Below are 25,434 nucleotides of genomic sequence, written 5' to 3'. Positions count from 1 at the left end.
AGAAAATATTGGGCCCATTCCAGCCTTTAGATGACCCACCCTTTATAGCCAATTATCTATGACCTGAGAGGTCAGAGTCATAAAGTATAAATGTGAGACTGTAATGGCTCACCTGGGGCTAAGGAGTGTATGGGGCAGAGGGGAGCTCAAGGTTCTGCAGACAAATTAACCAACACCTATTTTTCATCAATACTCGAAGAAGGTTGCTGCTACTCTACTTCCCAAGGGAATATGAGTAAGATAGTTGGTCTCGGTGTGCCTCAATTTCCTCATCTGTGGAATAGGGATAGTAAATATTTTTGTGTGAGGATTATGTGATTACACTTGCATGACATGCTTAGAACAGAATACACTTTACCTATTATTATTAACATCTGTTGTTATTGTCTGCATCAACTCCTAACACCTGTAAGTTCACTAACCAAGAGACTCAATACCATTCAGCACACTCTTTATTTTACTGGATAATTTCTCCTTTCCTATGTGAAATATCTAGTGTTACATAGATTTGGGGGTAAAAATACTGAAAGATTCCAGAATAAGAGGAATGGGAAGTTGAACTCTTTTAAAAACACATCATTTTAAGTCACTCACTCTTCTACACTCTTTAGGCATCAATGAAAATATTGGTGGTTGATAAACAATGGAAAGCTTTTGGGCTCCAAGGAGGAACATATAGAAAAATGAGTCTTGGGCAGTGGTCCTTAGGGCAGTTGGAACTACTGTAATGGAACTGGCCAGTCAGTTAGTTCCAGCAACCAATTTCACTGGCTTTTTCCATTTAATTGACTGGTAGCTTGACCACTGTTCAGAAACGCTCTGGAATGCGGGCATTATTGAACAAAGCAAAACAGAGTGACCCATTAAAATAGATCGCAATGAAAGGAACAGGGCTCTGCTGAGAGGTGGTTTTAAATAAGCTGCCCCATTTTGAATAGCAGAGGCTTTCCTTTCAAATCTTCCTTATTCAGAGTTATTTTGTGATTTCTGGTGTAGATATAATTTTGGCACTCTTCTCTGTCCCCCGAAACAATCTCCCCTCCATTTCTGTGTAACACAGTTGACAATTATTCTAATCCTAGTCAGTCCCTTAGTTCTTATTCTTTCTCTGAAACCTGACATTATACTCTGTTTTAAGAATTTAGATAACTTCCTGGTTTGTCCTATAAAAGGGAAAACTGCTTCTTTTTTTTTTCTTTTACTAGATTGGTGTCTCTACACCCCATCTCCCTGTATTAACTTATCATTCGCTTTGTACTGCCTTCTCACTGTCAAAAAGAAAAGCAACTCCTTTTTTTTTTTTAGTCTTTTCCCTCTGTACTGTCACTCCAGATTCACAGTTGCTAAGTGTTCCAGGAGCCCACCAGAGGGACTTTCTAGTGGTGTGATCTGCAAACTTTGAAATAACACCCACCAGCAGAAGCGCCATATGCTATGGAGTTACACAGTAAACTGACAGGAACATCTCATTTGTCATTTGAAATTCAGAAAATGTCAGCAATTTTCATACCCCGCAATTGCCTAAATGCCTCTCTGGTTAGCAAGGAGTAACGTTTGCTATAAATGCACGTGAAAACGTGAAATTTTATATTGTGCTTCTAGAGGAATAATAATAGCAAAGCCAGGATTAAGACTTACACAGCTCGATGAGCATATGGACAGACATATCGAATTTCCACACTCACTTTATATCTCATGTGTGCATCTCTAGGTGGACGGTTTTGTACGTAAGGTTTATGACATTTGGACTATTCATATCCTATAACATCGGTGATTCAAATGTGCCTTTTTATGACAAAATGTAATACCAAAGAATATTTTTTAATCCATTAAAGGCAAATTTAACGTAAAACACAAGCTGTCCCCTTTGTAATTAAGCTGAATTTGCATCCAGCTGCACTTAGCCAACAACAGACACAAGAGAGAAAACTACTTGGCAATTCTTCCTAATTAAAGGATATTAATTACTGCTAAATACCATACACTTTCTATGTCATAAAAGTTCATCTAAATCAATGTTATTATGGTACTAAAGAAATTAATAATGATTTCAAGTCTGGTAAGTGTGGTCAAACTGCCCACTAGTTCATACTTTTAAATGACTTCACAATGAAATATCTGAATTGGTTTCATATAAAGACCAGAACATCCATGGCCTCACACATTTAGCACATCTTTTATGTATTAATTATAGTACCTGGTGCTGTCTCTTCTTCATACCTGATATTGATGATGCAATAGAAGCAGAAGCAGAGACTGTGAAGAGGAAGAATGAAACACAGTAAGACTAGGTGTTTCCTTCACTCTGAATTTGCCTTAGGCCAGCCTCACCTCTCTGGAGTAGAGGATGTTAGATGGCATTCTTCACCATCTCCATGACCAATAGATCATGACCAGTAGGAACAGGGAAACTCACATTTACCGAGCCTCACAAGTTTTCTCATTTGATAAAACTGTCCTTCGGGGTAAGCATAAATATCCCTTTTTGCATATGAGGGTTTTAGTGCTCAGAAGTGGAAGTTGCCAAGTTTATACAATTATTAGCTGGCAGTGTTAAAGTCCAGGCTCTCTGGCCTCAATTCACAGGTTCTTTCCACGAAATCATGCTCCCTGTTATGTAAAGGAAATCGGAAAACCTCATTTTGTTTTATGAGCCAATACTCTTCCTTCCCTTATCATCTGGTCACAAGTCCTGCTGTTTATTTGAATTTTGGCTCAAAAGGTGTCTCGTTAGGAAAGAACTCCAGACTTGTCTCTGCTCTGATGGAGTGACCTGGGAACGTCACTTCGTGCGTTTCAGCCTCAATGTCCTCACCTACAGAAAGACTAATGACCCTAAGTCTCTCCTAAGATTGTGGTGATGATCAAAGGTATCGAGAAAGAAGGTGTTTAGAAAAATATAAAGTGCAGTAAAGGTCAGGTACTTCGGTCAAGTGCTACACAGGAGAATGAATAGAGAGGGAGAGCAATCTGGACACTTTATAATGCATAATTGATAATCCACTCTTTATAATCCACTAATGGTTATGGGCAGGCAATTGCATAGCTGAGTTACTACAGTACTGAACTCTTGGGAATGTGAACTCAGGAATCAGACAGCCCAGAGTTCAAATCCAGGCTCCTCCAATTTCTGTTGGTTTGAGCTTAAGTATGTTACTTAACTTCTCAAACCATCACTATCTCATCTGAAAAACAAAAAAATAAAGTACTGCCTTGTAACCATGCCCGACTTCTTGGATACGTAACCTGAGTAGTTAGTTACACAGGACCCTGTGCTCAGCAGGGGCCCGCACTTGGTTTAATGCTCTGATGTCACTAACTTGAAATTATTAATAATTTTCTGTTTTAGCTTGTGTTTTGTAAGTGCAGTCCAAGGTGACAATGGAGCGTGCCCGTGGGCAGAGGAGACACACACAATGTGCGTGCTATTCAATGTGCGTGAATGCCCTGCTCCCCCACTGGTGTAGCACAGTCAGGATCCCAGTGAGCACAGAATTCCAGTGGACCCACCACACATGAGAGTTCAGTGAGATTCAAAGCAAGTACACGGTGAGCATATTATGTCTATGACTGACTAAAAGTGGCAGTACTGACAGCCTGAGAGGGTATTCTTACTCTTCAAACCAGAACTTGTTTGAAATAGAAAGAAAGAATGTGTACTCTGGAGTCAGACTGCCTACGTCTAGGTAAAAATCCATGTTCTTCCTCTTTGTAGCTGTGTGATCTTGGTCCAGTCACTTAACTGTTCTGAGCCTTCGAAAATAACAGGCAGACATCACACGGTTGTTGTAGAGAATCAGTGAGTCACGTCTAGAATAAAGCCTATAGAACATGTAAATGCTCATTGCATTTTTGCAACTATTAATTTCATTGTTGTTTTTGATGTTGGAATACAGAGAAGAAATTAATTTAATCTTGGAGAAATCAAGAAAGGCTTTACAAGCTCTAATTTGAAAAGATATGTGCACCCCAACGTTCATTGCAGCACTATCTACAATAGCCAAGACATGGAAGCAACCAAGTGTCCATCGACAGATGAATGGATAAAGAAGATGTGGTATATATATACAATGGAATATCACTCAACCATAAAAAAAGAATAAAATAACGTAATTTGCAGCAACATGAATGGACCTAGAGATTATCATACTAAGTGAAGTAAGTCACACAGAGAAAGACAAATATCATATGATATCACTTATATGTGGAATCTACAAAACAGTACAACTGAACTTATTTACAAAACGGAAACTGACTCATGGACATGGAAAACAAACTAATAGTTACCAAAGGGGAAAGAGTGGGGGGAGGGATAAATTGGGAGTATGGGATAAACAGATGCACACTACTTTATATAAAATAGATAAGCAACAAGGATTTACTGTATAGCACAGGGAACTATATTCAATATCTTGTAATAAACAATAATGGAAAAGAATTGAGAAAAGAAATATATACATATATATGCATAACTGAATCACTTTGCTGTACACCTGAAACTAACACAATATTATAAATCGACTATACTTCAATAAAAAAAAAGGCTTTATAGAGGAGATAACATTTGAGCTGTCCCTTGTGAACTTCACGTTCATACAGTTAGTAGAAATGAAAAGGCAGCTCCATAGACGGCTTGAAAGGAAGGGCCTGCACCATTCACTCACTGTCATGGGCCAGCCACATTCATCAGAGCCCCCTCGAAACTTTCAAATAACTTCTGTGAAACTGTTTAGGCTAGCATGCTCTTCTCTTTACATGTTGATTTATGCTCTCAGGAAGACCCTTGTAAGAAAAAATAAAACTCTTTAAAAACACATAGCTGTCAGAAACAATCCGAGATTCCCTCACTGGAAGCCTGCATAAGAGAACCTCTTAGCAGAAGACGGTTGCTTCTTAATGTGCAGGCACACACAGGAATCAATCAGCCCTTTCCTGCAGCTCTGGTCTGTTCATTTTATATACTTGCCCAGTTTGACAAGAAATCCAGGGAAGGGCTAAGGAGTGTTGTCAGCATAAAGATGGGAGGAAAGTGATGTACTAGGCTACTAAAAGGACTCACAAACGTCCCTGAAGTCATAAATCCTTCTCGCGGCTTTTAAAACCTGTTTCCTTTGTAGGATTGCGATGATGCAGCTTTGACAGCGTGCCCTTTCCATCCTCTCCCCTGCATGTCAGGAACCCCGAGCTCAGCGTGTAGAGAGAAAACAGAATGCAATACAACTTCCTGCCGTCACTGTTCTCTCCCTCCTTGTGGGTCTGTGGCAGCCTTGCTGTTGAAGACAAGGCCCCTGCTGCCCGGGCTCCCCGACCCTCTCCTGCCTAGGCTGCCCTGCCCTGCCCTGCCCTCCCATAAATTCTCAGAGTTGCCCCTTTCCCACACATGCTCGGAGAACCATCTGATTTTCTGAGGCATTAGCCGAAACCCTGGCACTAGGATCTTAGTGTTTTTATTAATTAGGTGGTTTTCTTTTGGTTTTATGTCAGCTTCTTCAGGGGAAGCTGGCGTGAGAAATACTGCAAACCACTCACTGGATTTTGACTTACCCCAACATAGCATCCAGGATCCCACAAAGAGGTCATCTTTGCGCGTGAGCAGTGACCACAGTGTTGAAAACAAGTCAGGAAGAGGATGTGACTGGTGGCTGACCTATGAGCTGGAGGGACTCAGGCAATCAGAGGCTTCTCAGCCTCCTGTCCTGGGAATGCATTCAGTACATTCTGCCCCCCGTTCCTATAGCTGGGGCCATTTCAAGGACGCAACCTTGAGAGAGTCAAGTGGTGTTGAGACCACCTGGACAGTACATGTGACTGAACCCCACTAAGGCCTCTATGTAAACTCCTAAGATTCTGGCTGGTGAGGGCAGAGATCTACTCATCTTGCAGCTGCCCGAAACAAGCCTGGTTGTAAGTGCCCTTGCTTGTGAAAGCTGCCACCTACCAGTCTGGAGGGGGTCTGCCTCTTTCTTTGTTCTCTCCTTACCCTCCATGTCCAGGTTCAGATTTCCTCCCAGGAGACTCCTAAGACTGTGAACCAACACACAGACATAGTCAGTTTCCTCATTTCTATATTTGGGATAATTTGTTTTCCTGCACTTGGAAAATATAACTTGTGTTCCTATCAATTCAGGCAAAATGCAATGAGGAATATAAGTTGATAAATGCCACTATAAAAATGTACTATCCTCTATGACAAAGCGAGAGAGAGGCATGGACATATATACACTACCAAACGTAAGGTAGATAGCTAGTGGGAAGCAGCCGCATAGCACAGGGAGATCAGCTCGGTGCTTTGTGACCGCCTGGAGGGGTGGGATGGGGGGGTGGGAGGGAGGGAGACGCAAGAGGGAAGACATATGGGAACATATGTATAACTGATTCACTCTGTTATAAAGCAGAAACGAATACACCATTATAAAGCAATTATACTCCAATAAAGATGTTAAAAAAAAAAGTACTATCCTAAAGAAAACATTAATGTATTTTTATTGTCGGCGTTTTTATTTACTGTTACGTAACTTTTCCTTCTACAGTGTAAATATTTCAAAGTTGCTGGAGATAGGAACAGAAGAGCCCTCCACGCAATAAAGATATTTAAAACAAAACCAATAGAAATTTAGCCTTCTGAAATAAACCTAAATGAGTTTTCCCTTCAACCAACTGTGGCAAGTCGTGTGTTTATTCCAACTCTACGTCGGTACCCAAAATATGTGTGAGTGCGTGGTTCGCTATGTCACATTTTCCTCCATCAAGAGACAAGGCCCAGCAGCGTGGGTCCCAGGAAGATGTGGAGCAGAGCCTGAGCTGACCCAACTTTAGTGGGAGCAACAGAGGAGCCCACGCTGCCATGCAGGCAGCATCCCCTAGGCTATGGGGAGGGATTCAATGCAGCCCTCAGAGCCACGGGACAACTCTAGTCTCTCCACTTTACAGCCACTTTTCAACCTTTATTTTCCTTATGCAGCTTGAGCTGACATGTCATTCCCTACATGTCTGTCGTTGGTACCAAATGACCATAGGCCCTTTGAACAAATTAATTTTGCCCTTAGATGATGAGGGTCACTGCCACCGAATCTTTAGCCCCCGTTCCGGGGATGATGGACGCATTGGGTGTGTAGTCATGTGTCCTGGGGGTGGGCGGGAGAATTGTTCCTGGAGCCAGGCTAGACAAAGAGGGTTTCCACCTAGAGCTGCCCATAGCGCCTTAGGCACAAGACAGGTCAAGAGCGTGGTCGGGGAAAGGAGTGAAGGTTACAGCTAAGATTGTGGGCTCGCTGTCGTGTCTAAATTACAAAATGAGATGCAAATGTGAGATTAAGAGATAAATTCAAAAACTAGGAGGATCAGAACTGGGTGGGGATGTGGAGTTAGAAGAGACCAGAATAAGGAGTCTGAGACTTAAAAGCAGTCAAATGGCAAGAAAGTATTTGAGGCAGACTTTCTTAAGGAGACACAGGATCCTGACGACATTCAAAGGAATGCTCCGGAGGCTCTGAAGTCAATTCCGAAATAGCAATTCCAACAATGTTTTTATCAGTGACAAAGTGACATTGAAATAAGTGTATAAATATCCCGAGATGCCTACTTTGAGGGAAAAAAGCACCATATTTGGGTGTGTGAATTCTGGCATATTTGTTAAACATCAGACATATCCCTTCAGAGTGACTCTTTAAATATGCAGTATTTTCAGATACAGGAAAAACCAACCTGGAACACTGGTGTGTTTTATTTTTTTATTGCTAGACGGCCTATCCTTTTCTTTGTTGTTTTTCTCAAAACACAGAGTCTTCGTATTTGAAAATATTTATGTGTATGCAAGAGGATAAGAGATTTCTGCGTATCGTTCCTTGAAAGTTTTGTTTCCTGCATTATTGCATTCTCATATATCTTTTTCCATGGGGCAGAATGACTCTGTTTTTCTTTACAAATCCATGGGGGCTCTACACGGCACGCCTCATGATAACTTTCTAGTTCTGAAAAGATTTAGGGGGAAACGATATTAACTTTACATGAGCAGATGAAGCGATGTGACTTTATTTGAAACCTTTATCAGTCTGACCCCCTGAGGAGAGGTACCTTGGTTTGCTAGGTTGTGGTACGTCTAATGACATATCTGATGACTGTGATTCAAGCTACAGCCTGCGTTTCTCCAGTTCGCTTTGAGATTTGGGCTAAGTCACTTCGCCTTCTGGAAATTTTGGTTTCTTCTCCCAGTGCTTCCCATCCATTTCACAAAGATTTTGTGAATATCAACATCAAAAGACTTTGAATTCTCCTAAAGAAAGGAAGGCCTCCAAGTATGGAGCAACAAGTAAGCTGAAAAGCACCATTTCATGATTATCATATAAATAATCAGGGGGATTTTACCAAGAGAACCGTCACTTTGTACTAAATCTAGCTAAATAATGAAAAAAAATGCATGGAAGAGACAGAAACTTACATATGTCCTCAAGGTGAATATACAATAACACTTTGACTGGGGTGGGAATAAAAGTGAATCGATAAGCAAACTGCTTGTAGGAGGTATTTTACACAGCTGATGTGTTTGACTTTACATTATCGTCATCCTCGTTTGAGGACATCAATTTAGTGCAGAAGACAAAAATCTGACAAAATACTTAACATCATTAGCCACCAGAGAAACGTAAATTAAACCACCACGAGATAACGGAGATAACGACACATCCAGTAGAATGGATAAAAGCAAAAAGATAACATCACCAAAGTTGGTAAAGACGTGAAGCAATCAAAACGCAAAGAAGCTGCTGGTGGGTGTTAAGTGGTGTTAAGTGATGTGACTCCTTTGGAAATGGGCACTTTCTTATAAAGTTAAACATAATCTACACAACGACCCCACAATTCCATTTCTTAGGTATTTACCTAATAAAAATGAAAACATATATCCACAAAAGGACCTAACAGCTGCTATGAACAAGGATGTTCATAGCCTATTGACTCATAATAGTCCTAAACTGGGAATAACCCAAATGTCTCTGCACAGGTGAATAAACTGTGGTATGGTTATACAACTGAATACTACTCAGCAGATAAAGAGGAGAAAACTTCTGATACGGCAACAATATGGATACACCTCATAGATATTATCTTGCGTGAAAGAAACCAGATAATGGAATGTGTCAGCTTGGCAATAACTATTCTGCTATTACATCCACAAACATTCTGTCCCATTTCTAGTCATAAAACATATTTATTGTCACACACACACACATACAGATTGTAGCATGTAACAATGTAGAATTATTACATTAAGATTAAATCCATAAAAATAATTTAAAAACTTTTGAGTGCTTTCTCTATGCCAGGCACTACGGTAGTTGTTTAATATGCATTGTATCATTTAATGGGTAAGGTACTATTATCATCATCTTACAGACAGGGAAACTGCGGCTTAGAGAGGGCAATGAAGTCACACAATAAAAATGAAGAGCTGGGACTCAAAATCACGTCAATCTCAGTCCAAAACCTGTAGAAAAACCAGTGCCATCAGCTGGCCCTCCACTGTTTAGTACTAGCCTTGTATTTACAGAAATACAGAACCTAGTCTATCAGCCCTTATTAACCATGGTGATTTATCACGTTGTGAGAGAGAGAAAATGAGTCATGAAATGTAGACTGACTACTGATAAATTTGTACATTTATCAGGATGTACTAGTCACAAAGAAAGAGAAAGTCCCACCCAATCTGGAAACAAAGAACACAGGTCACTGGCAAGAAAAGGTTCTGAAAGTGATGGCATAAGAGAATTGACTGTGGGAGTCGAATACAGGAACTGGATTCCACCCATGGGCTGCCAGTTTCTAGGTTGCATCCACCTACCTTAGTTCCTCGCCTTCTGCCTCCGCTGAGGTCACAGCTACATCAAATCATCTTCATTCTCACACCACACAGCTGAGTCAAACCATCTTTGTTCCCACATGGCGTTCAAAGACTCAGACTTCAGTTCCTCTAGGAATTAAGGCAAGGTACAAGAAGCATTTAAATAGCCTCACCTCCATTCTTCCCACAACATACATACAAATGCATACATACATGCATATATACATATATATGTACGTACACACATATGGACATAAGTACATAAATCCATGTATACTTAGAGGGGCTTCATATTAGACATTCTTCCATGTACTCTGATGCTGACCAATGGGACTTCCCAAGTCCCTTGGCTGACCCCCATATCCTAGGATCTGGTGGCCCAGGGGCAACCACTGGCATCCACCGTACAGCCTTGGGAGAAGCTCCCCTTGCCCTATGTATCAGGTCTCAGGAATGGGTTGCCACTTTGATTCCCCCCGCTTCCTTCTGCTCTTCCTGGCCCCCCTTCTTTGGTGACTAAAGCCTTATCTCTTAGCCTCATATAGTGGTTCAAGCCTTGCTATACCTGGGGAACCCCTAATTAGCCACGTTTTTCTGCCCACCTGGCCATAAAACCCCACAAACTAGGTTCCCTTCTATGGGTCTCTATACATGGAATGTACTCTTTTTTTGAGAGCAGTGGTGTTCTGGTAATGTTTTAAAATGGATTCTCCTAGGAAAACACCCTGATTTATAGTGTTTATCAACTCCTGTGGTATAAATACTTCCACCACACCATGAACAAATTCAAGCCACCAACATGGTCTCAGTTATCACAAAGTTGGGACGAAATAAACAGCAGCACTTAATATACAGTATTTCTACTGTTCAGATACAACAGAATAAAGAACCTCAGGAGTATCAGTGATAGTAAAATGCTGTAAATAAACTGGGAAGGAATAAGTATTGAGGGTTTATTAACTTTATTTACAATATAATTGATTGGTTTTGGTAAGGTCACATAATTTAATTTTCTTACAATGGCTCTGCTTAACAACCAGCTTTCAAAAAACTCCTGAAATTTAAACAACTGACTTTCACAAGGAAATGCTAACTGGCTCCAGCACACCACTGCTTGAGAACATGAGTCCCCTTGTTACTCGTTACTGTTAAGTCCTACATTAGGGCACATGAAAGCATTTGGTAAACCTGTTACAATCAAAGAATTAAAGGAATACACTTCTAACACACTAAAAGGAGGCTTCTGTTTGATATGCTCTTTGGAAGTTGTATTAATAAACATTTCACATAAATAAATATTACAACTGAACATTTATTCACTCCATAAATATTCAGTGAGTAGCTACCACGTGCCTTACACTGTTCCAGAAGCTGGGATGGCAAGAGTGAACAAGACAGGGAGTGGCCAAGATGGCAGAGCAGAAAGAACCTGAGCTCACCTTCTCCCATGGGCACATCAAAATTACAACTATTGGGCTTCCCTGGTGGTGCAGTGGTTGAGAGTCCGCCTGCCGATGCAGGGGACGCGGGTTCGTGCCCCGGTCCGGGAAGATCCCACATGCTGCGAAGCGGCTGGGCCCGTGAACCATGGCCGCTGAGCCTGCGCATCCGGAGCCTGTGCTCTGCAGCGGGAGAGGCCACAGCAGTGAGAGGCCCGCATACCGCAAAAACAAAAAAAAACAAACAACAACAACAAAAAAATTACAACTATTTACAGAGGAACTACTGATGAGAAAAACCAGAAGACTAGCAGAAAAGATCTTCTACAACTAAAGACATAAAGAAGGAACCACACAGGGCTTCCCTGGTGGCGGAGTGGTTGAGAGTCCACCCGCCAATGCAGGGGACACAGGTTCGTGCCCCGGTCCGGGAAGATCCCACATGCCGCAGAGCGGCTGGGCCCGTGAGCCATGGCCCCTGAGCCTGCGCGTCCGGAGCCTGTGCTCCGCAACGACGGGAGAGGCCACAACAGTGAGAGGCCCGCGTACCGCAAAAAAAAAAAAGAAAAAAAAAAGGAACCATAACTAGACAGGTAGGAGGGGCAGAGCTGCAGTATAATCAAGACCCATACTCCCAGGTAGGCAACCTACACATGAGAGGATAATTACAATTGCAAAGGTTCGCCCCAGGGAGTGAGGGGTCTGAGCTCCACGTCGGCTCCCCAGCCTACACGTCCTACACTGGGAAGACAAGCTGCCACAACATTTGGCTTTGAAGGCCAGCGGGGCTTTCTTTTGCGAGAACACGAGGGTTGTGGGAAATAGAAACTCCATTCTTAAAGGGTGCACACAAAATCTCACACGCTCTGGGACTCAGGGCAGAAGCAGGAATGTGAAAGGATTATGGGTCAGATCCACCTGCTGACTTTGGAGAGCCTCCTGGAGAGGCAGGAGGTGACTGCAGCTCCCCCTGGGAAGACAGACACTGGCAATAGCCATTTTGGGAGCTCATCCTACCGCGGGGACACTGGCAAGCACCACTCTGGAATCCTTCCTCCGGTTTCTGAGCACTGGAACCTGGCCCTGTCCACCAGCCTATTGGCACTAGTACTGGGATGACTCAGGCCAAGCAACTAGCTGGGTGGAGACACAGCCCCACCTACCAGCAGGTCTGCTGCCGTAAGGCCCTCTGAGCCCACAGTCACCCTGGGACCCGGCCCTGTCCACCAGAGGGCCCAGACCCAGACCTGTACTTCAGTGGGCCAGCAGTAGCCACGGGACCAGCCTCTCCCACGAATGGGGATGCACCAGCCTCAAGTCATCCCCGGCCCAAGCCCCATCCACGAGAGGGTCAAAACACCAACTCCAGGACCCCCATGGCCCTGAAGCCAGAGACCCCAGGACGTACCAGTGAGCCAGCACAAGCCCAAGAATCTGGCCTCACCCACCAGTGGGTGGGCACCAGCTCCTGGACCACCACAGCCCTGCAGCCTGCCACACCGGGACCCAGAACACACGCCAGCAGGCCGGCACCAGCTACAGGACAGCACGACCCCTCAGCCGGTCACACTGGGATCCGGCTGCACTCACCAGCAGCCTGATAACAGCTTTGGGATGCACCGGATCCCACAGCCAGTAGCCTCATGACCCAACCCTGTCCACCAGTGTCGGACAGGCTGGCAGCCTCTGCACAAGGCAGCGCCTGGCAACCAACCGAACCGGGGTGCCTGCTACACCTACCAGGCTGCCCACAGTAGTCAGGCTGTCATACAGAAGGACCCACACAACCCAAATAACGGGCACCCCTAGAGCATACAGCTCTGGTGACCAGAGGGGACTGTGCTGCTGGGACATAAAGGACATCTCCTCCAAAAGGCCGCTTCTCCAAGGTCAGTAAATGTAACCAAGCTACCAGGTACACAGAAATAAAAACAGCAATGAAGAATACAATAACTGAAATGAAAAATACACAAGAAGGAATTAACAGTAGACGAGATGATACAGAGGAACAGGTCAATGAGCTGTGCAAATCACTGAACAGAAAAAAAGAAAAAAAGAATAAAAAGAAATGAGGAGAGTTTGAGACCTCTGAGACAACACCCACCATACTAACATTTGCATTAAAGGAGTCCCAGAAGGAGAAGAGAGAGAGAAAGGGGGCAGAGAACATATTCGAAGGCATAATCGCTGAAAACTTCCCAAACCTAGGAAAGGAAACAGACATCCAGGTCCAGAAAGCACAGAGAGTCCTAAACAGGATCAACCCAAAGAGAAACAAACCAAGACACGGTGTCATTAAAGTGGCAGAAATGAAGGATAAAGAGAGAATATCAAAAGCAGCAAGGGAAAAGAAACAAGTTACATACAAGGGAATTCCCATAAGGCTATCTGCTGACTTCTCAACAGAACATCCTCAGGCCAGAAGGGAGTGTCATGATATATTTAAAGTGATGAAAGGGAAAGACCTAGAATACCCTGCAAGGTTTTCATTCAGATTTGATAGAGAGATCAAAAGTTTTATAGACAAGGAAAAGCTAAAAGAGTTCAGTATCACCAAACCAGCTTTACAAGAAATGTTAAAGGGACTTGTCTAAGCAGCAAAAAAAAGGCCACACCTATAAACATGAAAATTATGAAAGGAGAAATCGCATTGGTGAAGGCAAATATATTACTAGTAAAGGTAATAAGTCAGCCATGTATAAGGCTAATAGGAGGGTTAAAAGACAAGAGTAAAAAAATCATCTGTATCCAGAATGAGTAGCTGAGAGATACACAGAAAAGAAAGATTTAAAATATGACGTCAAAACAGTAAAGTTGGTGGGGAAGGAGTAAAAATGCAGGGTTATTAAAATCGTTTGAACTTAAAAAATCAGTAACTTAAAATAATCAGATAGATAGATACGTACATTGTGGGGAATATAGTCACGACTATGTCATATCTTTGTATGATGACATATGGTAACTAGACTTACTGTGGTGATCATTTTGAAATGTATAGAAATATCGCATCACTACGTGTGTAACAGGAACTGACACAGTGTTGTAGGTCAATTATTCTTCAAAAACAAACAAACTCACAGAAAAAGAGATCATATTTGTGGTTACCAAAGGTGGGTGGCAGGATGAGGGGGAACTGAATGAAGGAGGTCAAAAGGTACAAACTTCCAGCTATAAGATAAATAACTGCTAGGGATGTAACGTACATAATAAATATAATTAACACTGTTGTATGTTATATATGAAAGTTGTCAAGATAGTAAATCCTGACTTCCCATCACAAGAAAAAAATTTTTTCCCTATTTCTTTAATTTTGTATCTATATGAGATTACGGATGTTCACTAAATTTACTGTGGTAATCATTTCATGATGTAGGTAAGTCAAATCATTAGGCTGCACACCTCACACTTAGTGCTGTATGTCAATTATATCTCAATAAAACTGGAAGAAAAAATAAAGAGTGAACCAGACAGATAGGTACCTGCTCTCAAGAAGCTTAATGCCAGTGGAACAGCAATAAATATTTCAGCAAGTTTCCCTTTTCCTTTTCTACTGTAATCCCCCTCCCTCCCCTCCTAACCAGAGAAGCTCTAGTGAGCTCAGGGGGCAGCTCTCTGCCATTTCATTGCAGTCTTTGTTAGTTTCCTTCTTTCTCCCTCCCACGACATCCATCCCACCCTATCTGACTCCAGTCTGGATAACTTATGACCTCTTACCTCTTCACTGCGTTTTTATTTTTCTCTTTCCAAACTTTTCAAGATATGTTTCTTTTATTGCCAAAACTCTCTTTAGGAAAGGAAACTAACAATTATTGAACATATTCTGTATACCAGGCACTTCTGTACCTTATTTCATTTAATTCTCATCACAGGTCAGATGATGTAAGTATTATTACCCCCATTCTTAGATGAGAAAACTGAACTTCTTTTTAATCTTTAAAGGTAGGGGACTTCCATGGTGGTCCAGTGGTTAAGACTCCATGCTCCCAATGCCAGGGGCCCAGGTTCGATCCCTGGTCAGGGAACTAGATCCCATATGCCGCAACGAAAAAGATCCCGCATGCTGCAACTAAAAGATCCCGCATACTGCAACTAACACCTGACGCAGCCAAATAAATATTTTTTTTTAACCTTTAAAGGTAGGATTTAAGGCCAGATCTGACTGCCAAGTTCACATTCTTTTCTTTACACAAACTTCCTCTTAGCTCTCCTATAATAACTCTACTAGATTATATATGTGTTTAGGTGTTCCTGCCATCTTATATTAGCTTATCCTTTAGATTATAAGCTTTCAAAGTATAAAAGAGTATTGTTCCTGTATGACCTAGAATAATGGGAGTTTAATAAATCTGGTTAACAGATTTTATTATGATCTGTTTTATTTATTGCTTTGCTTATAAAAGTAATACATGACCAACATTAAAAGATGAAAACCTAATACAATCACAAAGAAGAAAATAAATCATACAGGATCCCACTGCCCCAGGATATCCAATTATGGCTATTTTGTTATTTCCATGTTTTTTTCATTACGTATAAACTTTGGAAGTATAATTGGCATCATACTGTACATATCCTTTCATATTGTTTTTTAATTGGATTTTTTATACTTGGCATCATTTCCCCATGCCATTTAATATTCTCCTACAATGATGATATTCTGCTATAGTTATCTAATCATTTTCCTATTATTGTTCCTTAAGATTTTTATTATAAATAGTGCTTGATGAACATTTTTATAGATATATTTGTGTATATCCTATTTTCCTAAAAATAAACTCCTGTATATGAAATTGCAACTCTTTGTGACTTTGTGTGTTATCCAATTGGCTTCCTATGAAATTGTGCCAACTCACCCTTCTACTAGCAGTAGATGGAGTGCCCAATTACCTGCATGCTTGGCAGTGTTTGGTATTATTATGTTCATTGTTAATCATTAACAGGCTGATAAATAGAAAGCGATATGTCTTCTGTTTGCTGTTTCTTGGCTGAGTGAGTTTGAACAACTTTTCATAAATTTAGCCACCCATGATTTGCAAAATACCTATTTATGCCTTTTGCCTACTTTTCTGCTAGGATGTATTGTTTATTGCTTGGTAAGCTTTTTATATATCAAAGCTTTGATTCTTTTTTCCTTCTTGTGTTGCAAATGTTTTTTCTAGTTTCATTTACTTAAAAGAACTTTATTTTTAAATAGTTATAGATACTCAAGAATTTGTAAAATATAGTACAGAGTTCCTGTGAACCCTTCATCAAGTTTCCTGCATTGATAACATCTTACTTTAACTGTAGTACATTACCAAAACCAAGAAATTAACACTGCAACAAAACAGTTAAAGAGACTTAACATTGGTACAAAACAGTTAAACAGACTATAGACTTATATGGATTTCTTCATTTGTTTTACAGTCTATTAATGGAAATTTGAATCATAAATTTTAATGCATTCATTCTTTTTTTTCGGTACGCGGGCCTCTCACTGTCGTGGCCTCTCCGGTTGCGGAGCACAGGCTCCAGACGCGCAGGCTCAGCGGCCATGGCTCATGGGCCCAGCTGCTCCGCGGCATGTGGGATCTTCCCGGACCGGGGCACGAACCCGTATTCCCTGCGTCAGCAGGTGGACTCTCAACCACTGCGCCACCAGGGAAGCCCTAGAACACCTTGTTTTTAACAAGATCTGCCTTCAAGGGAAACTGGTTAACGAAAGCCTAACTTACTCAGGTATCATCAGAGCCTAACTGACCTGGGGAAGGGAAATATCCAACTCCAGCCCACCCTAGCCATCCTATGCCACCTAAGGTGGGGTGGAGGGGAATAAAACCTGAGAAACACTTGTGAAGTTCACAGTCCAGAGGCACAGGCTCACTAAAAGACTGAGACCCATCCACAGGACTACAGAACACTTCCCCTACCCACACTTCACCACACAACTAAAGGTCTGTTTACAACAGTTCCCTTTACCTGGTACAGCACGTCTAGCTATCAAGAAAAAATGACAAGGCATACCAAAATGCAAAAAACACAATTTGAAGAGACAGATCAAACATCAGAACCAGACATGGCAGGGATGTTGGAATTATCAGATGGGGAATTTAAAACAGCTGTGATTAATATGGTAAGCGCACTGCAGATAAAGTAGAGAGCATGCAACAACAGATAGGTGATGTAAGCAGAGAGACGGAAATCCTAAGAAGGAACCAAAATGAAGTGCTAGATACAAAAAAACACTGTAACATAAATAATGTCTTTGATGGACTTATTAATAGACTGGACGTGAATGAATAAGAAACCTGTGAGTTAAACGACATATCAATACTACCCTTGAAAACCAAAAAGCAAAGAAAACAAAGTCTGAATAAAACAGAATAAAATATCCAAGGATTGTGGGACAACTATAAAGGTGTACCATATTCATAATGGAAATGCCAGAGAAGAAAGAAACAGAAGAAATATTTTAAACAATGACTGAGAATTTCCTCAAATTATTATCAGGCACCAAACCATAGATCCAGGAAGCTCTGAAAACACCAAACAGGATAAATGCTAGAAAGACTACATCGAGGCATATCATTTCCAAACTACGGGAAATCAAAGATAAAAAATCCTGAAAGAAACCAAAGGGAAAAAAATCTTACTTATAGAGGCACAAAGATAAAAATTACATCTTTCTTCATTCTTGAGGTTACTAGTAGCCCATTATATTTATGTACCGTAATTTTATGAATTCCTTATTTTTGGATTATTGTTGGAGATTCTTGGGGAAATACTAAATGGGCTTGAAAATTCTGGTGCCAAACATGCGAGCTTTCTTTTCTTCTTTTGGGAACAAATCTAATATTGTCAAGGATCACTATGCTCTTACACTAAGAAATCTGTAGGTTTGCACTGTTGGAAAATGAGTCACTGCTGTGAATCCTTTGATTAGAACCTGTGTACTTTATGAACTATGTTTCTTTTTTAAACATATATATATGAAGTTTTATAAGAAACTCACATTTTTATATCCTTAATATGTCAACAGGAAGATGTAAAAGAATTTTATTGTAGAATTTTATTTAATCACAGGAAAGGTAGCCCAGTCAAATCTGCAAATGTACAGCTGTGTGGCCATGGACGATTCTCATTCACTGCTATGCTCTCTCAGCCTCTGGGGGAACAATGTCCATGCTGGGTGTCTGGACCCTTTGGACTTTTAAATCTCTCACCTTGAGGGAGACGGCTGAACACAGTGCAAGTAAGTGTGGGATATTATTTGGGTGCTGACTCTGATGGAGAACAAAGGGTACGTGAGATCCTTTAAGCAGCCTCTACCTCTTGAAATGCTGAACTCTCGATCTCATTATAATTAAAATAATCAAGGCTCAGTGTGGCCCCAGAAGTGGAGTGATTTCCAAAACTTGCAGAACCTTAAACATGAGCATTTAGGTCATTTTCTATTTTTTTCAAAGTATTGTAAACAATACTACAACAAATATTAAAACACAGTATTTATATCTTTAATATTTGTTCAGTTATTTCCTTAAGGATAAATTGCTGAAAGTGGGGTTCCTAAGCCAAAAATATGCTCATTTACAGTCTTTCGGTACATATTGCCCAAACACCCTATTTAAAGGCCATACTAATTCATATTCCTACCAGTGGAACACTCATTTCCTACCTCTTTACCGACACTGGGCATGGCCATTCTTTGTAACTTTTTTTTTTTTTTTTTTTTTTTTTTGCTGTACGCGGGCCTCTCATTGTTGTGGCCTCTCCCGTTGCGGAGCACAGGCTCCGGACGCCCAGGCTCAGCGGCCATGGCTCACGGGCCCAGCCGCTCCGCGGCATGTGGGATCCTCCCGGACCGGGGCACGAACCCGTGTCCCCTGCATCGGCAGGCGGACTCTCAACCACTGCGCCACCAGGGAAGCCCCTTTGTAACTTTTGAAGAATTAAATATCTGATATGAACCAGATCATGTTGCTCCCCTACTTTAAAACCTCCAAAGGTTCTCTTTCACGCATAGAACACATTCTCAAACTTGGTCTTAAAAATCATTGAGGGCCCCATACAGCTTTTGTTTGTGTGAATTATGTTTATTAATATTTGCTGTATTATAAATTGATATATTACTGTAAGTTAATATAAACAAAAATTTTAATTTTTTATTTAATTCATTAAAAATGATAAATCCATCACATGTTAACGTAACATTTTAATGAAAGTACTTTTTAAAAAACGCTAGTGAGATACGTGGCATTGCTTTACATTTCTGCAAATCTCTTTAATTACTGGCTTAAAAGAAGATGTTCTATTATAGTAGAAGCGGAAGTCTCATATCTACTTTGAGACTCACATCTACTTTAGTCTCATAACTATTCAATTTGTTGCAATATTGCACATCCTGTAGCCTCTGGAAAATTCCCCTGTACACTCATGAGAAAATGAGAGTGAGAAAAGTAAACAATGTCTTAGTGTTATTATGAATGTAGTTTTGGGCCCCCCCCCGAAATGTTCTTAGAGACCTTAGCGGTCTCCAGACCATACTTTGAGAACCATAAAATGCGAAGGATAAAGGCTAACTCTTTAGCGTGCCATGAGAGTCCTTTCTTCATTCAACCTTAACCCTTCCTCGATTATCCTCTGTTGTGCTCATTCCTGCAGCCAGACAGAATCCTGACATTATGCATTTTCAGTTCTATATGCTTTCACATGTATTATTCTCTTCCAAGAAGGCCTGCCTCTGGTGGCTATATTGGGATTTGAGGGAGCTCAATATATTATAACCTTATCCAAGTTCTGAATAAACTGAGAGACAAAACAAAAAAGCAAACAGAGAGAACCAAGTTACCAGCTTTATTACCAATGCAGCTGATTTTGAAGAGTGTAATTTACTAGATGGCGACAGTGGGCTTTCCCATATTCCACCCCCAGAACTTTACAGACCCACCAGCCAGAGACACACGGTGCTAGACAACAGCAGCTCTTCCCATATACAGCCCCCTGCTCCATTACTATATGCTGAGAATGGAGAAAGGGCTCACTCCCAAGAGGAGAGGAGGAATGACTGGAGCCACAGTCAAATCCCCAGTTCCTTATCCAATAACCAACAATCAGGTAAATCACTCCATGTTTGCTGAAGAGGGATGACTCAGACGAGAAACCACAAGTGGTAGGCTAGCGGCTTACTTTATACAAAAGAAAACAGGAATGGGGATGAAGAGTATCTCCCACCCCACCTACACACACACACACACACACACACACACACACACACACAAACACACACCCCACAAAAACATTCTCTACCTATAAAATCCCTAGTCATACTCGAACATTACTTATTGTATGAAGCTTTATGTAACTTCCTGACATAGTCTCCCCTCTGCTTACATAACATTTTGTACATATAAATTCAACAAGTGATAGTAAGACCGTAACAGGCAAGGGACAAAGGATACAAATACAAATAAGGTACTACTTCTGCTTTCAAAAACTTAGGGAAACAGTATCTACAACAGCAGCTCCAATATAGCTCTCGGATTTTTATCCCCTACGTTCATTCTGTCGACAAATTTGGAAGCACGAAACACACAGGCATCCTTTTTCTATGGAATAATTTAGGCATGTCATCGCAGCATCTGAAATCTGTCTACATCATTTGACCCTCGCAAATCTGTACTTGACTTTCACGATGCCCCTGAAATCTTTCCAAACTACTCTCATTTCCTATCAAGATCGAGCCACACCAGTGCCACAAGTAATTATGCCCCAAACCTAACAATTCATTTTTTGTCCTTCCCATTTCCCTAGTAATTTTATACTTGGATGGATGCCTTTGTGTGTTTGTGGGTTTTGAATTTATAGCTATAATGGTAGAAACCTGCAGTAACACAGCTCATTATATAAGGATTCAGAAACAACATGGGCCACATCCCAGATCTAAGACCCAGCAGTAAATATAATAAAAGCCTGATATAACATGTTTAACCTATAAGGAGGGCACTGTTTCTGTCCCTGAACAGCTCATTATAGAGATTCTACTGCCTTGCTATTCCTCCCCGACCCCATGGCAGCTTGCAGACTGCTTGAGAGCGCTATCATTGGCTGGATGGTTAGATTAAATGACCTTTGGGGGTCTGTTTTTATCCCCTGAAATTCTATAATTCTAGTGAGTTTCCTTTCCTTGGAAGCATGGCACAAAGTTAGCATTTTACCAAAGTGCCTGGCACATACTCTGTCACTGTAGTTAAAAGTACAAAGCAGAAACTAACACACCATTGTAAAGCAATTACACTCCAATAAAGACGTTAAAAAAAAAAAGTACGGATGCTGGAGCCAAGAGTAACTGGCCTCCCATTCCAGCTCTGTGTGCGACCTTAAAACAAATCACTTCATTTCTCTATGCCTCCATCAGCTAACTCATCTATACAATGATGAATATAATCACACCTATCTCATAGGCATATTGTGAGGATCAAAGAGTTAATACATGTAAAGCACTTTAGAATAGTGCCTGCCACATACTAAGTTTATAATCAACTGTCAATTACCAGTCCGTACCAGCGAATACGTGTTCAAAGAATTCTACAATTCCATGAATTCCCAGTAACTTAAAATATACATATATTAGGCACTCGGGAAATGCTGGAGAGCGATCTTGGGTCTGAATTTTATAGATTTATCCGAATCCTTCTAAATGCCTGTCTCATTAAAATGAAAAGGTTTTAAATTAGAAAGGCAGTTAGTCTTTTTTGAAAATGAGTTCTCAGCATATATACCAGGCATATACATACTGAATCTACCAATAAAACCCTATTATAAGACCATGTTTGCATAATTCTTTTATATTATATTAAAAATACACATATCCATTTTTTTTAGAGTAGAATCAAGCATCTACAAAACTGTACTACCTCTTCTTCACAAAATCTTGCTGTAGGTGTATCAAATGTTCTAATCAGTCCACCAGGTACAGACACTGACTGCAGTTTAAAAGACATAATCGAAGAGCATATTAAATAGTTCCATAAAACATGGAAAGTGAAGCTAACTTTCAACCATGGAATGGCTAAAGCAGTGGGTAAACCTGGCACGTTTGCTCTTAAGTCATTTTAAAAGCATTAAAACATATTTCAAAGATTTCAAACATGCAATTATTTTTGCTGCCACTCAAAACATGAAATAAACATTGCTTTAAAAAGATACGTGCTTTCTTAACCCATCAAAACAAACAACTTTGAATAAAAATTGCTTTCCCAAACCATTTTTCATACATTTGCAACTCATCCAGACAGTTTTAAGTCTGAAATTACAGAAACCATTGGTAAAATGGATCACTGTTACAAAAAATGAAAATGCATTAAACTCAAGGTGTGGACCTTCTATGAAAAACTCCCCTAAAAGTATGTATCATGCATTTACTTTGGAATTCCGATCACTAGCCAAGCTGTACTTTTGTCTACCTAATGGTACTGACTTTTTTTAACTTATCTTGTGGATCAGCCTTATTTTATAATCATACCTTCCCTGTATTTATCCAAAGTGATAACTATCTTTTAAATTAATTTAACAAATAAATCTGGAGCACCTACTCTCTGTAAGGTACTTTGTTGGGTATTGTACGGGGTTTAAAGCCGGCTGCAACCGTGTTACCCCTGAGGGTTCCCACTCAGGGTGGGCAGAAAGGCAATGCGGACAAATAGACTGAATTCAAGACAGTCTGCTCTGTCCCTGTCACTTTACAAGTTCCAGGCCATGGGTCACCATGAGGAAGGGAGAATCCACAGGCTAACCACACTTCTGTCCTAGACCATCCCTGCTTGACCTGTTTGCCGCACACCCCCAATTTCTTATTCCGTGACCTCTTACTTTAAATCTGGCTCCCTATACCCACCCTAGGCTTGTGTGTTGGTGACACACATTTAGAGCCTCTTTGCTCAGGTTTCTCTCAAGTCCCAGATTTGCAAAACTCCAGGTAAGAGACCTGCCAGTTCTGCTTTGTCCCTCCGGATCTACAGAGGATTGGTTCCCAGACCCCCGCAGAATACCAAAATCCGAGGATATTCAAGCCCCTTATGTAAAATGGTGTCGTGTTTGCATATAACCTACACACACCCTCCCGTATACTTTAAATCAGCCCTAGACTACTTATAATACTGAATACGATGTAAATGCTATGTAAATACAGGTATACCTCAGGTACCGTGGGTTCAGTTCCAGACCACCACAATAAAGCAAACACTGCAGTAAAGTGGATCACAAACATTTTTGGTTACCCACTGCATGTAAGTTATATTTACACCACACCGCTTATTAAGTGTGCAGTAATAGCATTAAGTCTAATATGGGGATATATGTATATGTATAGCTGATTCACTTTGTTATAAAGCAGAAACTAACACACCACTGTAAAGCAATTGTACTCCAATAAAGATGTTTATAAATAAATAAATAAATAAAAATACAACGTACATGCCTTAATTTAAAAATATTTTATTGCCAAACAATGCTAACCATCATCTGAGCCTTCAGCGAATCTTAATCTTTCTCTGGTGGAGGGTTTGAAATATTGCAAGGATTACCAAAATGTGACACAGAGACCCAAAGTGAGCAAAGGGTGTTGGAAAAATGGTGCCCATAGACTCTCTTGATACAAGGTTGCCACAAGCCTTCAATTTGTAAAAAACACAGTATCTTTGAAGCACAATAAAGTGAAGTGTAATAAAACAAGGTATGCCTGTAGTTGCCAGTGCATGGCAAATTCAAGTTTTGGGTTTTGGAACTTTCTGGTACTTTTTTTCCTAACATTTTTGACCCACAGTTGGTTGAATCCAGGGAGGCAGAATCCCTGGACACAGGGGACCAACTGTACTTAGCCTAGACCCCTCCCCACCCCTTACTTCTCCCTCCCCGCAAAACCTGCTTGCCATAAAAGGAAAAATAAAAAAACACACAAGGCAATAATTTTATTATAAGAATGATAGAAACCAGCCATTACAGTACGTCATAAGAGTGAGACATGGCTTCTGATTTTGAATCTTCTGATGTTGCTTAGTGATGGTTTTCAAGGATCCCAGTAGGAGGAACTGGAGCAGAAGGGGCATGTTTATACTCAAAAAAATCAGATTTGTATTTACCAAAATAGTATATTTTCACACGTGATCTCCCACCTTTTTTTGTAGTGTCATCATGGTAACAGAGAACTAGAACCCTTTGAATGGCTTCTACATGCCAGGCATTTTCCAAGTTCAGATTTATTATTCCCCTCCATCTTCTGATGGGGAAGATGTTTTATCTACGGGTGAGATAGTGAATAATACTAGATGCCTCAGGTGCTACAACTTCAACTCCCATTTCTTAGCACTTTCAGTTTTAGAGTTCAGATTTCAAAGTGAACCAGAATTTGTATTCATCCCAAACACAATTAACAACTCTTCCTCTTCAAATGTAATAGTCATATATAAATTTCAAATCCTTGGCCTCAGACAAAGGCAGATCAAAGAAGGGTCCAGAAAAAAACCTCATCTCATTCAAAACTGAGCATCTCTGCATAGCTACTACAAGAAAATAAGAGAACAAAACCAGATAAAATGGAAGACAGGGGCTTCCCTGGTGGTGCAGTGGTTGAGAGTCCACCTGCCGATGCAGGGGACACAGGTTCATGCCCCGGTCCGGGAAGATCCCACATGCTGCGGAGCGGCTGGGCCTGTGAGCCATGGCCGCTGAGCCTGTGCGTCCGGAGCCTGTGCTCGGCAACGGGAGAGGCCACAACAGTGAGAGGCCCGCGTACCGCAAAAAAAAAAAAAAAAAATGGAAGACAGATATGTACCAGGAAAAAATGTTTCCATACAGCAGATAAAAATTTGGGCCCAACATATTGCCATAAACTTAAAAACAAAGAAAAAGACCAAAATAAAGCTACCATATCTATAAAGCAAGAGATCATATCAAATATACAAGAGCTCAGGGAAGATGTGGCAAGATGACAGGAAGTGAAATGTGATTTGGCAGAGCCCAGGAAACAAATATGTCACTGGCAGCAACCAGATTCTGCTAAAAACATGGAAAGAAACAAGAATGCCAGAAATGGAAAAAGAAGAAGTAGAAAATTCAAAGAAGTAGAAAAAAAGGAATCCAAAAGAATTAGAAAAAAATAATAGTGAGACAGGACTATTAAAAAGG

At 40.8% G+C, this 25,434-nt stretch overlaps 1 protein-coding gene across 2 annotated transcripts in view; it reads right to left on the bottom strand.

Moving 5' to 3' along the window:
* Positions 1–25,434, bottom strand: part of DERA (deoxyribose-phosphate aldolase) — a 233,788-nt gene that overhangs the window by 86,461 nt on the left and 121,893 nt on the right. For both annotated transcript variants that reach the window (XR_014326609.1, XR_014326610.1), the window contains exon 11: positions 9,836–9,964. The gene's annotated coding sequence lies outside the window, so the exon portion shown is untranslated. The remainder of the gene's footprint in view (positions 1–9,835; positions 9,965–25,434) is intronic.

This window comes from Leucopleurus acutus (assembly GCF_964270905.1).
Source record: "Leucopleurus acutus genome assembly, chromosome: 11".
NCBI classification, from domain to species: domain Eukaryota; kingdom Metazoa; phylum Chordata; class Mammalia; order Artiodactyla; family Delphinidae; genus Leucopleurus; species Leucopleurus acutus.
The sequence above is the reverse complement of the archived record's forward strand: the minus strand, read 5'-3'. Positions and strand labels throughout refer to the sequence as shown.